The sequence below is a fragment of the Lacerta agilis genome, chromosome 4 (assembly GCF_009819535.1).
Source record: "Lacerta agilis isolate rLacAgi1 chromosome 4, rLacAgi1.pri, whole genome shotgun sequence".
In the NCBI taxonomy this organism is placed as follows: domain Eukaryota; kingdom Metazoa; phylum Chordata; class Lepidosauria; order Squamata; family Lacertidae; genus Lacerta; species Lacerta agilis.
The window spans coordinates 50,886,509-50,902,523 of record NC_046315.1 but is presented as its reverse complement, the minus strand read 5'-3'; the positions used below and the strand labels follow the sequence as shown (position 1 = coordinate 50,902,523).

Sequence of the window (16,015 nt, the reverse complement as noted above, 5' to 3'; positions counted from 1 at the left end):
TGCGGTTGGGGTTGTGGGGGGGGGGGGTGGGGGGAGGGGTGAGGGGGGGGATTGGGGGGGGGGGGGTGTTGGTGCGTTCATCAGCATCCTCTCGCGACGGCTCTGTCGCTCCAGAGCCGTGGGAGCCTCCTCCTTCTCCTCCTCGGCGCCCGCCTCGAAGTTTCCTGGGGCTTCGCTTTCCTCCGCGCGGGCATCTTCTTCTTCATCTGCCGGGGTTTCCTCGCGCGCAGCAGCGAGTTCCCCCTCGGCGGGAATTTCTTCCGCTGGGGCTTCCCTCTCTTCCCTCAGAGTCTCTTCTCCCGCGGGAGCTCCGGAGGTTCCCGCTGCCCTCCCAACTCGGCCCCGCCGTCCCCAGCCTCAGCCTCCTCAGCCTCTCTCCAGCTTTTCTTTTTCGCGCACTTCTTCGCTCGCCTCTTCTCTTTCATCTCCGCCGCGCTTTTCCTCTTCCTGCTCGCTCTCTCCCGTCACAGACTCCCCTCCCTTTCCGACCACCGGTTGCTCCTCACTCGCGCCCTGACTCTCGTCCGGCTCCCCCTCTTGTTGTGGGGTCTCCACTCCTTCAGAGCTCCCGTCGACAGGCCCTTCTTCACTCGGCCCCCTGGTGTCGACCGAGTCCGACTCCCCTTCTTGTTGTGGGGGCTCCTCTCCTTCACGGCTCTCTCTCCGTCGACCGGCTTCTCTTCGCTCGCCCCCTGAGTCTTCCCCGGCTGCTCCCCCTCTTGTTCTGGCGACGCCTCTCCTTCAGGACTCCTTTCCTCGTTCACTGGCGCCCCCCGACTCTCGCCCGGCTCCGCCTCTTGTGGGGGCTCCTCTCCTTCAGGACTCCTTTCTCCGTCCACTGGCTCCTCTTCACTCGCCCCCCGACTCTCGCCCGGCTCCCCCTCTTCTTGTGGCGACGCCGCGGGAACTGCCGCCTCATCAGCGTCTCTACCCCCCTCAGTCTTTTCCTCGCCGGCGGCGCCCTGGGCGCCCTCAGCCGCCCGCGTTTCGTCCCGCTCTGCAGGGCGTCCCGCCGGACTCGCCTCCCCGCCCTCCTCCCGCTCCTTCTCTCCCTCAGGACTGGGGGGCGCCTCTCCATCTTCGCGGCTTTGCTGGCTGCTGAGGCTGCTTTCTCCCGTCTCGTGGCTTTCGCCTTCCTCTTCGCGGGCTTTCTCCTCAGGCGTTACGCGTGGAGCTTCGTCCTCCGCGGAGGTGGAGGCCGGGGGCTCCTCCGTCTCCTCCTCTTCCCTCTCATCCTCGTCCACTGCTCCGTTCTCGTTCCCGCCTTTCTGCCGCGCTTCTTCGGCATCCGGGGCCAGAGCTGCCTCGAGCTGCCCCTGCGCCTCGGCCATGCTGACCTCCTCAGGGAAAGGGCGTTCTTGATTGCAGGTGACAGGTGCGCGTCCCTGCGGACCAAGGGCGCCTCGGCTCTCAGGCAGCTCCCGCTCCTGCTATGGCGACTGTGCCCTCCCTGCGCTCACACAGTCGGATTAAGTCTGGGACTTGGCCAGCGACAAGGGTCACATTCTCGACTCCCCATCAGGGAGCACGCCGGAGCGGTGCGCGCATGCTCAAGCGCAACAGTTGAAGCTGGCCGTGCCCTCGCCTGCCAAGAGGGTTTTGCTCCCCGGACTAAGAGAAATTAAGAGGACGATAGGAGTAACAGGGTCGGCCTGGACATCTAAGGGGGAGCTACCAGCGGTGCAAAGTGTAGGGGAATTCAGAGTAGGGCATCGGACAGTACTGAGAGAAAAGAAGCCAAAAGGGAGAGACAGGAGAACAGGTGGCAAGAGGCTAAGAACAAAAGGAAGCAGATGGGCAAAACTGGGACAGGGGCTGAGGGGTGCCGCAGCTCCTCATCCTGGGCTTTGCTACAGAGAGCTCCATCTACACCCTTGCTCCTTCTTTTGCTTTGTTGTTATTTCTCCGTGTCTAGTTGATTTTGTAAAGCCCCAAACTGTTAAAGGTGGGGTTTTACCCTATTAAAAGAGGAAACAATTTACATGGCATGTTCTGAAGGTTGACTGGACAGCTTGCATGGGTATATGAATTTCAGTGCACACTCAACACGCAATGCAGTGTGCACTTCACTGTGCCGCCAGCCCAACCATGCTGGGCAGCTTTGTGACTGTTGCAAGTACGGTATATGCAACTCAACCCACTGTCACTGTTGGCCAGTTTCTGAAATGCCTTATGGTTCAAAGCAGACAGGAGTTTACAAAGCAGGACCAACACACACTAGCAGTAAAATGGAATAACATGTTCAGAATTTCCAGTTCTCTGTGCATGCAGTTTCTCACAGCAAACCAGTTGGGTCATTGCAAAGTGCCTTTTACTGTGATGGTGGTTCTGGCTGTGTTAGTGGTGGCGACATCCAGATTGTGAATGAACTTGGGATCAACTAACCAATGTTCATATGCATCCACTTTGGCACATCAGAAACTAATTTACTGCCTAGGATTCTTCACGTTATTTACTGTGTCACTCAGGCCTAGTGGCAATCTTTTTTTCTTCTTCCCTTTTTTGGTGAAGCCCTTACAGTGCAGTTCTAGATACACTTACTCAGAAGGGAGAGGGACCATGATGGAACACATAACTGGCATGCAGAAGGTCTGTTTTGATCCCTGGCATCTCCAGGTTTGTTCCTTGTTCACCGATCAGTGGCAAGTGATGGGCAAAGCCGCAAGATTTTGCCTTAGGCTCAGGGAGCTGGGAACCAGAATAGAATAGACAATTCTGGGCTAGGTAGACTATGATTTGGTCTGATATAAGGCAGCTTTTAGTTCCATTGAGGCTTACTCCCTAAAAATGGTTTATACTCACCTTATACTCCTTATACTCACCAAGGAGTAAGCTCCACTGAATTCAACGGGATATACTTCTAAGTAAATATGTCTAGGATTATGCTGTCAGACTTGTGTTATTGCTATTGCCATAAGCAAAAGAACTCAAGTTCTGACATACAAAATACTCCTTTGCTTTAGCCCTTTAATCACTACAACTCTGATTTTGTGGGCATGGAACCTATCCAAATACTCAGGTGATATTTTGGCAGTAAAGACTGCACCTAACCTTTGATGTGTTGATACAGCAGTTTGGGGTTAAAGGGATTACTATTCCCAATACCAGGGATCTGAAATAGAGTCTCCCTCCCCCCCTTGGAATGTGAAGGCTTATAAGGTTTACAATGTGAGAAACAATGAGGAACACAAAAAACCTACTGTCATGGTAAATAAAATATGAAACTTTGAATTGTCTGTGTGAAACTTCATATTGTTTGAGGGCCACTTTCTCAGTGCATCACTGAGCAAGGTTAGCCACTGAAATTCTGGGGTGCTGGACAAGTTCTTAAGATGGGCACACTATTATTTCTAGCTTGAATTTGACATACTTCATATTCCTTCCACCTTTCCCCATCCAATTCCCTCCTCTCCTTGGCAATAAAAATGGAGTCTAGTGGCTCCTTTTGTAAAGTATAGCTTTACGTAAAGGTCCATATAGTTAAAGCTATGGTTTTCCCATGTACGGAAGAAGGCTGATCGCCGAAGAATTGATGCTTTTGAATTATGGTGCTGGAGGAGACTCTTGAGAGTCCCATGGACTGCAAGAAGATCAAACCTATCCATTCTTAAAGAAATCAGCCCTGAGTGCTCACTAGAAGGACAGATCCTGAAGTTGAGGCTCCAGTACTTTGGCCACCTCATGAGAAGAGAAGACTCCCTAGAAAAGACCCTGATGTTGGGAAAGATGGAAGGCACAAGGAGAAGGGGACGACAGAGGATGAGATGGTTGGACAGTGTTCTCGAAGCTACTAACATGAGTTTGGCCAAACTGCGAGAGGCAGTGAAGGATAGGCGTGCCTGGCGTGCTCTGGTCCATGGGGTCACGAAGAGTCGGACACGACTGAACAACAACAACACCTGGTGATGGTAGCAGCTGCAACCACAGTGCCGATGTTTCCCAGCTCTTCCTCCAAAGAGCCCTGTTGGATCAGGCCAATGGTCCCTCTTGTACAGCACCCTGTTATCACAGTGGTCAACCAGATGCCTGGCAACATCCACACTGCCATGTGGGGAATCTCTTGCAAATGATCACAGTCCTTGGAGATAGGGCAGTCAAGTCATGTATCCATAGCAATGGCCAGAGGAGAAACGACTGCTGGGAGGAATGCAGAGAAAAGAAACACCATAGTACATCTGCAGCAGCACAAATGGATGCCTTCATTTGGCCCAGCTGCAACAAAATATGTCTCTCCCACAGCCGCAGCAGGCGCTGTAAACTTCCAACAGCTTGACCTTACCCCCAAAGGCACACACCTGCAACGTCTCCCGAGACAGATGGATGCCAACGGACCAGAATGGTACCATGACATTGCTGAGTAACAAAATTACAAGTTGTGAAATGCACACACATAGTGATCATTAAACTATATCCTAGCTGCATGTTTATTAACAGTGTGATATGTAAAATCCTATGTTTTTAACTATTCTGTTATCTGAGTACCTCACACTACTCGTCAATAATATCGACAGGGAACATGAAAAGCCACAAACTTGATCTCACTGCCTTATATGTGATTCCCAGGATTGATATGGCTATTTAAATGCAAGGAATTCATAACTGGTCCAAAATCAAACATAGAACATAAAACCCCAACTGTTCCATGCCTCTAGAAAAATATGACAATTGTAACCAGCAGAGAAGTAGGCATCAAATGAGAGAGGGATTTCAAGGGCAAACTCACATCTTGCACTGATTAATGGTATTTGCTTATGAAGTTCAGTTTTCTTTTTCATGAAACAATAGATTAGCTTTACAAATACTTGTTAAGAGTCAGCCAGAGTGATATTTGAAGGCAGTTTAAAAATTACCTTTGTACCAAGGAGAAGAATGTAGGACATTGGTACTGACCTCAGTTTCGTAGAGGTCAGTTAATGACTTTTCACAGGGGTGATTTGGGTTTCATAATCCAGTCGAAGTTAAGAATTTTAAAGTCCCACTTATTTGAGCAAGTTAAGCATGTTGTTAACTATCTCTTATGGAAACGTGGGGCTTTAAAGTGCTTCACTGCGTGATCCTGTGAATAATGTGATGCCTGTGAATATCCTGTGAATAATGTGATGCCTAGTGTAAATGTCGAACTAAGAGCTTTGGTAGGGGGTGGAGAGAGAGCAGAGCAAGATACTATTGCAGGAGATACACACGACTTTCCTCCAGGCTGATGTGCTGCTGTTGGCAACTCAGTATTCTGACAGTGGGATAAAGGTTATGAATGGAATGCAACTTGTATAGTTCCACTGTTGCTACTGAGGTTCTGTGTGTAACCTTGCAAGTGAAAGACTGTAGCTTTGGCAGACCATGTGCATTGTATGCAGAAATGCCCTGTGTTCAATCCATGATACACCCAAATAGGGCTAGGAAATACTGAGAAGTGGACAATACTGAGCTACATGAAATCATGTTATGACTGAGGATCAGTCAGCTTTTAATTAATTTAATTTAAATTAATCACATAATTATCATCTGCACTTTTATTTATTTTTTCCGTGAGGACTCCTCCTTTATTCTCAATGCCAACAACAGTTTTAACCCTTAATTGCTGAAGTTGTAGAGAGAAAAGAGTGGCGCTTGGTGGCGACGGCGTGTGTGGACACACACTGTGTGGTCTGTGCAGGGCAGCCGCAGCCGCAGCCAGCAAGCAAACAGCAAACGTCTCCCCTGCAAAGGGCTCTGGGTTCTCTTTTGCCTGGAACTTGTTGCACCTAAATGTAATTTCCTCCCCCCAAAAAAATAAAGAGCTAAGCGCAGGGCTCAGTGGTACATCTTCAGAAACCAAGCTTTCAGCATCCCCATGTATCTTTCTAAGAGAGCTCGATGCCTGAAGGCATCCAGCGTGTGAGCACAAGCCAAGTACTGTGTCAGAAAGAGACGCACGTCGTTTGGGCTCCATTTGTCTGACCAAAAAGGCTCAACAAACTTCTCCACCAGATCCACAAAAAAATCACGGACATCTTTGCTGTGGGTGAGCTTTGAGGCAATGTTGATCAGGGCTCGGGAGAGGTTCTTGAAATTAGCTTCTATCTCGTTGTACACAGACATCATTCCCGCAAGGCTGTGCACACCAAACTCTTGTACAGATCCACCAAGTCTTTGTCAGCAATCAGAATCTTTAGCTCCTTCAGGCCCTTGTCCAGGTCGACGTATCCACCGCTCCCAAAGTCCAGTTCTGAATCATCTGCTCAGCACAGTACACAAAATCTTTTTGCCTGTCTCAAATCGGCTGTTGGAGAAGAAAACAATGGCTGCATAGTCCCCAGCTAACTGGTCCGAGAGCAGGAAATGCTGCTGAATGTTTTCCACCAGAGACCCACGGAGCTCTTCCATGGCCTTAAAGACCCGCTTGAAATTGTCAAACTGCCGCCGACAACTCTTGAGGGTCACCCTGGTTTTGACGCTGATGTTGTCCCGGTCTTTCTTGGTGCCTTTGGAGAGCTTTTTTGCCCAGCACCCCCCATACAAAGGCCTCGTCGAAGGCGTAATACCTCTTGATCAGCATGGTCTGGCAACAAGGGGGGATCTGGAAGAGCAGCTGGTTCAGCAGCTTGGGAGGCGAGTGGAGGAGGCGCTGCAGCATGTAGAAAGTGCGGTAGTGGTCCATGGTGTCACTCTGGAGCATGTCAACTGTGGCCCCCGTCTGCTCCAGGACCCTGCTGCGGATGCGGAGCGTCACCGCGTCGTTCACTATGTAACCATCTAGTCAGAGTTAGTAGACCTCTTCAATCAGGGTGGTGTTGCCCACAAAGATGTCTAGGTTGCTCGTCATGGCCCAGGTAATCAAGTTCTCTTGAAGAACTTTGGGATCTGACACTAGTTCCCAAACCGGATCTCAGGAGATCAGGCAGGCAGCTGGACCGGCTCTCACCCTCCAAGAGAACCCAGGCGCCGAGCCCCTCTCCTTGCGTCGGTCATTCACCCCCTTCCAGCAACTGGTACCGGCCCGCTTTCAGCTGCCCTGATTTGGGTAGAGCCTTTGTACATGACCCAGCCCTGCACTTTTATTTATTTTTTAAAAAATCAAGGTGCTATACAACATATGAGAGGGGGGGGGTCAACAAAAGCATCCACAGGTGCATCATTAATATGTCAATAAATAATCAAAAAATGGCTTGGAAATAAAATTCATATTACAAAGGCCTGTCTAAACAGTATAGTTTTCAAAAGACACCTGAAAGAAAGGAGGGTCCCTGGTAAAGGCCAACCAAATCACAAGAGCATGGAGAACCACCAAAAGCACACCATTAGAAGATCTTTGTGAATGAGGTAGAGCAACAGATGGTCTTTAAGGTACTTTGGTCCTGAGTTGTTTTGGGCTTGCTGAATTCACCCCATTACCTTGAATCTGGCCTGGCAGCAAATTGGCAGCCAGTAATCTGTTCCTGTGAGCAGACTGGCTGCTGTGATCCGCACTAGTTGAAGCTTCCAGACCAGAAACAAGGGCAACCCCACATAAAGTACATTGCATAATCAACCCTTGAGGTTACAAATGTATTAGGAATGACACCTAAAATGTGGAAGCATTTTAGTATTTCTGGATTAAAAGGAAAGCATATTCATTTCACCATTTGAGCCTTTCGGAGCATAACTGGCTAAATGATATCAGGAAATGACTTTAATTAGGTTATAAAAGCAACAAACAGTTTTAAAGACTAGCAACACCTTAAAGACAGACATACTTATTATGGCCTGCATTAACAAGGATTGGAATAGACTTCATCAGATGCTTCACATTTCATCCTCAGTCAACAGATTCACACATATACAGAAAGAAATTTAAACTTTGGGGTCAAAAAGCCACAAAAGGCAAGTAGTACAGTAGCTATTTCTATGCAAAGCTAAAATGTGTACAAGATAAGCTCGGTTAACTGCTGATAATGCTATCTTCTAAGCTTTGGTATGCTAATTTAATACATGTAATGGGACAAGGAAACAGCACTGGTTTTGGCTGAGTCCTAAACAAATGCAATTAAGTCTGCTGATAAATTCTAGTTGACTTGTTTCATGTTGAAGTATCTCTTTGAAGTTTCTTTTGTTGCAGAAGTCTGACTTTCAGGTCCATAACAGAGATACTAGGAGACTGAGATGCCAGCCCCCCCCCCCATGCTTCAGAATATTGCTATTTTAAAAATGCAGATTCAAGTTTGTCTATTCTTGTGTAGACAGCAGGACTTACACAGGCATTAAATTGGCATAGTAAAGCTAGAAAGATTGTCCAGGATGGGTGGGTGAGATGTAAGAATAAATACAATAAAAGATATGAAATTCTTTGGAGATTTTTTACATGTATTTCCTTGGTCATAAGGCTGTTGGGTAGGATAAGGAACCACATATTTTTAATGGGCCATTATTATTTAGTATTCTCCATAGGTCTGATCCATTGCACTGCCAGCACAGCAGCCACACATGGAAAAATCTCTGTGGGCCATATTTTCCGCTGAAATAGGCATTCATGGGGTGTGTATGCAGGTACCACATCCAGTCATTACGGGGAATGGGGTGCCTGTGACCCCACTTCATATATGGACTGGTCCAATGATTGTTTGTGTGTGTACAGTGAGGAAGGGGAAGGAAAACTGAGCTATTGCACCATGAGGATCCCCCAGGCACTGCATCCACAAAGGACTGGATCCTTAAAAATTCAGTCTGTTTGGTACTGTATTCCACCAGGCTGTGTGTGGGGGGGGCAGTTTTTTGGGGGGGAATGAACGAATTCCTATGCCCCACAAATAACCCAGAAATGCATTTTAAATAAAATAACACATTCTACTCATGTAAAACACACTGATTCCAGGACCGTCTGCGGGCCGGATTTAGAAGGCAATTGGGCCACTTCCGGTCCCCAGGCCTTACTTTGGGGGCCCCTGATCTAGTTTGACCGAACTAAACCTACAAATCTTAGGGGGGTGGCACTGGAGCAAGGCAAAACTAAAACAAAAAAAGCCATCTGGGTATAATGTTCTCAGCTCCCCCTCAGTAAGCTGATTAGGGACAATCAGCTCCCCTCACAGCTGCTTAAATTCATCCCACTGAGAAGGAACAAGCATCAGGAGAAGGAAGAAAGGCATTTGTATGAGCAGAAAGTGGAACTAGCTGGAGGAGGAGAAAGAAGGAAAAACAGGGAACGCCACAACATTTCAAGCACATTAGGTATTATTTGGTGTTAACATGATAATTATTTAAATGGGTTTTTTTGCTTATCAGCACAATTCTAAACCGTTAAGAGATTTTGCATTTATATACCAAGGCAGAGAAAGCTGCCTCCTTCTGTTGAAAGGCTCTGAGAACACTCAACCATTATTTGTTACATTTGGTATCGAGCCCCCCCCCCCGCCCCCATGATGCTCAAGATGGTCATAAAGTGGTCACAAGATCTGGGCAAGACAATATTTAGACAGATGGGAAAAAACTATGGAGTGTAGATATAAATTTTACAGCCTGCTATGTGATAAGAGAAAACATCATGAAAATGTGCTACCGTTGGTACCTTACTCCAGTGAAATTGGCTAAGATTTCTAAAAAGTACTCAAACCTGTGTTGGAGATGTAAAGTAGAAGTGGGAACAATGTTTCATATGTGGTGGGAAGAGCTGAAAAAAATATTTAAGAGCACAATCCACAAGAAACCAGAAGCATATCTGATGGGCTTAATAACTGATGATATTCCCAAAGACAAAAAGAACATATTCCTCTACGGGACAGCAGCGGCGAGATTACTAGTTGCAAGGAATTGGAAAACAGGAAAAATACCAGAATGGAGATCTAAGATTTGTGGATTTATGGCAATGGCAAAATTAACGGCATCAGTCAGAGGGGGCTCTATTCAAAAAGTTAAGAAAGTGTGGGAGTGTGTAGAAGCATATATGGAAAAATATAGAAATGAAACTAATTTTAATATAATTATAGTAGGAATTACTTGCAAGGATACAGGATTGTTGTTGTTCAGTCGTTCAGTCGTGTTCCGATCTTCGTGTAACCCATGGACCAGAGCACGCCAGGCCGACTATCCTTCACTGCCTCTCGCAGTTTGGCCAAACTCATGTTAGTAGCTTCAAGAACACTGTCCAAACCATCTCATCCTCTGTCTTCCCCTTCTCCTTGTGCCTCCATCTTTCCCAACATCAGGGTCTTTTCTAGGGAGTCTTCTCTTCTCATGAGGTGGCAAAGTACTGGAGCCTCAACTTCAGGATCTGTCCTTTAGTGAGTACTCAGGGCTGATTCTTTGAGAATGGATAGGTTTGATCTTCTTGCAGTCCACGGACTCTCAAGAGTCTCCTCAGCCACCATAATTCAAAAGCATCAATTCTACGGCGATCAGCCTCTTGATGGTCCAGCTCTCACTTCCGTACCTTACTACTGGGAAAACCCTAGCTTTAACTATACGGACTTTTGTCGGAAGTTGATGTCTTTGCTTTTTAGATGCTGTCTAGGTTTGTCATTGCTTTTCTCCCAAGAAGCAGGCGTCTTCTGATTTCGTGACTGCTGTCACCATCTGCAGTGATCATGGAACCCAAGAAAGTGAAATCTCTCACTGCCTCCATTTCTTCCCCTCTATTTGCCAGGAGGTGATGGGACCAGTGGCCATGATCTTAGTTTTTTTGATGTGAGCTCAGACCATATTTTGCGCTCTCTTCTTTCACCCTCATTTAAAAGGTCTTCAATTCTCTTCCTCACTTCTGCATCAAGGTAGTATCATCAGCATATCTGAGGTTGTTTGATATTTTTTCCGGCAATCTTAATTCCAGTTGGGGATTCATCCAGTCCAGGCCTTTCGCAGTGATGTATTCTGCATATAAGTTAAATAAGCAGGGAGACAATATACAGCCTTGTCGTACTCCTTTCCCAATTTTGAACCAATCAGTTGTTCCATATCCAGTTCTAACTGTAGCTTCTTGTCCCACATAGAGATTTCTCAGGAGGCAAATGAGGTGATCCGGCACTCCCATTCTTTAAGAACTTGCCATAGTTTTGCTGTGGTCGACACAGTCAAATGCTTTGCATAATCAATGAAGCAGAAGTAGATGTTTTTCTGGAACTCTCTGGCTTTCTCCATAATCCAGCGCATGTTTGCAATTTGGTCTCTGGTTCCTCTGCCTCTTCGAAATCCAGCTTGCACTTCTGGGAGTTCTCGGTCACATACTGCTTAAGCCTGCCTTGTAGAATTTTAAGCATAACCTTGCTAGCGTGTGAAATGAGTGCAATTGTGCGGTAGTTGGAGCATTCTTTGGCACTGCCCTTCTTTGGGATTGGGATGTAGACTGATCTTCTCCAATCCTCTGGCCACTGCTGAGTTTTCCAAACTTGCTGGCATATTGAGTGCAGCACCTTAACAGCATCCTCTTTTAAAATTTCAATAGTTCAGCTGGAATATCATCACTTCCACTGGCCTTGTTGTTAGCAAGGCTTTCTAAGGCCATTTGACTTCACTCTCCAGGATGTCTGGCTCAAGGTCAGCAACCACATTTCCTGGGTGTATGAGACCTCATATCTTTCTGGTATAATCCTCTGTGTATTCTTGCACCTCTTCTTGATGTTTTCTGCTTCTGTTAGGTCCTTTCACTTTTGTCCTTGATTGTGGTAATCTTTGTATGAAATGTTCCTTTCATATCTCCAATTTCTTGAATAAATCTCTGGTTTTTCCCATTCTGTTATTTTCCTCTATTTCTTTGCATTGCTCGTTTAGAAAGGCCCTCTTGTCTCTCCTTGCTATTCTTTGGAAATCTGCATTCATTTCCTGTATCTTTCACGATCTCCTTGCATTTTGCTTGTCTTCTCTCCCCCGCTATTTGTAAGGCCTCATTGGTCAGCCACTTTGCTTTCTTGATACAGGATAATACTATATAAAGGATAGAAATATTAAGCATAAAAATAGATAACACAACAAGAAACAACAATATAAATTTCAATAAGATCACACATGGGTGGGGGAAGCTGAGGGAGGGATGGGAAATAGAAGGTGATATCTGAAGATGTATTAAGAAATTTTAAGAATGTGAAACAAAAGCAGAATGTTATATGTAATAGGGAATATGTGGCAGCGGTTGTAAGCTCCCCCCACCTATTATTTTTCATTTTTCTTTTCTGTATTCTATTCTCGAAAACAAAAATAAAAAATTACTATGCCATAAAATGATGCTCAAGATGGCTAACAGCAAAGTAAAATACAAAATAGCAATCAAAAACATACAATCAGGGCTGGTAAAAGATGTTGACCAAAGTGTCACTCAAAAAGCCCATAGGCCATATTCCAACTAGGCGAAAGTACTCAAGGAGGGAACAGAGCCGAGCCTGGGAAAGGCGTGGTGTAGCCTTGGGAGATTTGATCATCTATCTGAGATAGGGAGAAACAATGTTGAACAGAATGAATGCCTAGGATGGCAGATCCTGGGAGAAGGAAAGTAGCTGCAAGGTGCTGGAGGACAGAACAGTGTGTGCCATGTCTCCAGGGCACAAGCCTGCGCAGGTTTCCCAGACAAAAATACCCTCCTCTTGGTCTCAATATGTATGTTCCAAAGGAGTTTAGCACCAGCTTGGCTGCAAGAGTTGCAGGAAGGAGGCATCCAAGACACCATCCAACCATCTTAAGGACCCCACTCAGGGTTTGTGCAGGTCATTACATCCTTGCTTTTCATTGTACAGTATATGTAAATGCATTGTGTGAATATAATGCCACTGGAAATCAAAGTCACTTTTCATGTAATTGCCCTAACATGGTAAATGAATGTGCATGCAAGAAACCTGCAACATTTTTTTCCATTGTGGGCCCACTTAATCCAGGAGGGAGAAAAAGTGAGGAGGGGGAAAGTCAGGGATGTCACTTAAAACTCCTTGGAGGAAAAAGTGGGATATAAATGCAACAAATAAATTTTAAAACAAAATGGAATGCTGCTGTATTGTAAACTGTTTCTGTTTCTCCTTCACCAGCAACCACTAGATGGTAGTGTTTGATCATCTTTTGAGATACTGAGAAACAATATTGTTCACTGGTTACTATTTTGGACTAGTCAGTTTCCTTTTTATTATAGGGCAGTTCAGTGTTCTGCCAATTTTAGGATCACAATTGTACCTTGACTATATGTGTACCTTGACTATATGTGTACACGTACGTAGGCTCTTCTAGAGGGAGTGGCCTTCTTTAAGGCACATAAATTTATGCTTTTGAGGTCAATGTTTATTTCAGGGCAAATCTTTCTGTATCTCAGACAGAATTCAATTTGTTGGTCCAGATCTTTCATATTATGAAAGGCTGGGATAATATTTTTATTATATAAATCCTTATAGAGGTCCAGTAGGGGAATCTCTGCACAACAATACCTAAGGATATTGCCATACATATTACTAAAAGATGTAGCATGCTCCATATGTGCCAAGTCCTGGGGCCCTGGGCAGTGGTGGAGCTAGCTGCTCTGGCACCAGAGCGGCGTGCACCCGGGGGCAGGGGTGCGCTGCCCGCACCAAGCGTCCCGGGGTGTGTGTGTCCTGGGGGGTGCACCATGGTGGGCATCCCGGGGGGCAGTCACACACACCCCGGGATGACACCCGGGGCGGGCTGCACCCACCGCATCCACCTTCCTCTGCCTTTGGCCCTGGGTGCCCAACACCCACAAAACTCCCCATGAAGTGGCCAGGCACCACAAATTTTGGTGCCAGGGCCAAGCTGGCACTCCTGGCATGCTCAGTCCACATTTTGTGGTTCCTCACATTATAATTTTTCACATCAATGTTTATACTTCTACAATCTTGGGATAGCTACAACTCTGCTAATGCCCCTCTCTTGTGCTCTGGCATTTTGGCTGCATAATTAGAAAAAAGAAGGAAAGGAATTGTTATTCTTTGCCATAATACCTTCAGACTAGCACAATAATGTTTCACAAACCTTTGATTTCTGTCATTATGTGATATTATGTTCACAATGCAGTGATGATATCCATTTGCTTTTTGGAAATATTGAAATGGATATGAGCTTCTAGAGTTACTGAAAGCTATATGGCTATTAAATATAATTAGATTCAAGAGACTATATGACATGAAATAAAGCCTGGGGTGCAAACAGAGATGTATCTTTGAACTGCTGATCATTCACAATTTCCCCCCATTCCTCCCTCCCAATACCAAACTGATTTTGAAAGTCAAGGGAGCTTCAAAGCAAGATGAAGTTTCCTTAGTTTCAAAACCAGTTTGGTATTTGGAGGAGGGGAAGGGAACCAAACCTGAAAACTTGGACACATATATGTCTGGGTAGGCTTGCTGAATTAAAAATGAAAATGTTTTAGCAGGCATCTAAACAGTATAAACAGGGTTCCTGCTTAGTGATAACAGGCAGGATGTTTCACAGCAAAATAGACTCAATCTCACAGATGCAGAACCTTGTAAAAGTGCTCGTTCCATAGACCTTGCAGTTGAGCAGGAATGCATGGGACACAACAATCTCCAAAGAAACTTTCATTGGCAGTAACTGCACTAAAAGCCAAGTAGTGCTGTGATTGTTGGCATAAACACTGCAAATCTTTTAGTATTAATTATTAAGTTAGATATTACAGTAATTTAAGGTCAGGTGTTTTTCTCTCTACAAAATTCATTTCCCTGCAGTCAGGTGTAGTTGTACTAATGCCGCAGGCTGAGAAAGGGGTAGTCACAGAAATAAATAGCTAGCCTTTCTGTTTCGAAAGTACAAATAATTTATTTAGGGAATCTGGGCTTTAGGTTTGATTTATACATTTTTGTTGTATTTTGCATTAATATATATCACATTTTTATTTATGCCTATAGGATAAGGTTTCTGCTGGAGTTCTCAACTAGCAGCTTTCAGGATTGTTGTGAGAATCTCATGTACGCCACCGTGAACTCCTTGGAGAAAGGGTGAGATGCAAATTCAATCCACAAACTACTTATAACAAACAAGCGACCATCCAAAAAGCACACCTGGAAGGAATAAGTCTAAACCAGTCTTCCCTAACTAGGTCTTCAAGATATTTTGGACTGCACCTCCCATAAGTCCCTGTCAGTGCAAGTATGCTGGCTGGGGCTGATGGGAGTTGTAGTCCAAAACACCTGGAGGCTGGAGGACATAAGTTTGAGGGAAGCTAGCCTAAACCTAGGGGGCCAAGTTGTGACCCTCCAGATGTTGCTGGACTACAACTCCTATCATCACTGGCTATTAGCCATGCTGACTGAGGCTGATGGAAGTTGGAGTCCAACAAATATCTGCATGGTCACAGGTTAGCTACTCCAGCACAAACATTATATTGAAAGAAAACAAGCTGTTATGATCAGTTAAATATACAGCAGTGGAAGGTTTTGTTTTATTTTATGGGGGGGGGGGCTCTCAGGCAGTGATCCCTGGCAGGGATTCCCTGCTGTGAGAATACAGCATTGCAAGTACCTAAATAAGTACCCCATTTATCATCTGTGGGATATTTTGGAAGGACTGCCCTGGAATCAGATCAATGACCCATGTCAATCCCTGTGATTAAAACGTGGCCTGTGAAAGGCTGGAATCTCAGATGGTGTTACGATTCCTTGAAAAGGTGATCCTTTGAGGATTAAAAGAGAATTATACTGCTTTTCCCGTTCGCCTTCCAAAGCGATTCTTTAATTGCTTCTTTGCAAGAGCAGGCACCACGTCGAATAAATTATACCCGTGCTCTTCCTGTCAAGAGGCGAAGTGGGCACTCTGAGATTTACCGTAACAGGGGAGAAGGAACGCGAGGCGGGGAAGAGGTAATGTGGGCACATTGCCCTAACCCAAGATGGCTGCCGCAGCGCCACGGCACTTCAAGACGGGTCACCTGTTGAAGTAGAAGCCCGGGTGTTTCATTGGCTCCGCAGGGCCGGGCCCTGAGCCGTTGACCGTCGCCAATCTAGCCCCCTGGGGCTGAGGGGGAAAGGGTTAACTGTAGGGCCGGAGTGGCGGCAAGCGGCAAGCGGCGGCTGGTCGGCGTCGCTCCCTCTGACTCGCCGCCTCAGCCAGGCCCGAGCCCGGC

General features: G+C 46.0%; 1 pseudogene; it reads right to left on the bottom strand.

Moving 5' to 3' along the window:
• Window positions 1-5,790: 5,790 nt before the first annotated feature.
• On the bottom strand, window positions 5,791-6,936 carry LOC117045687 (annotated as a pseudogene).
• Between the last annotated feature and the right edge of the window lie 9,079 nt (window positions 6,937-16,015).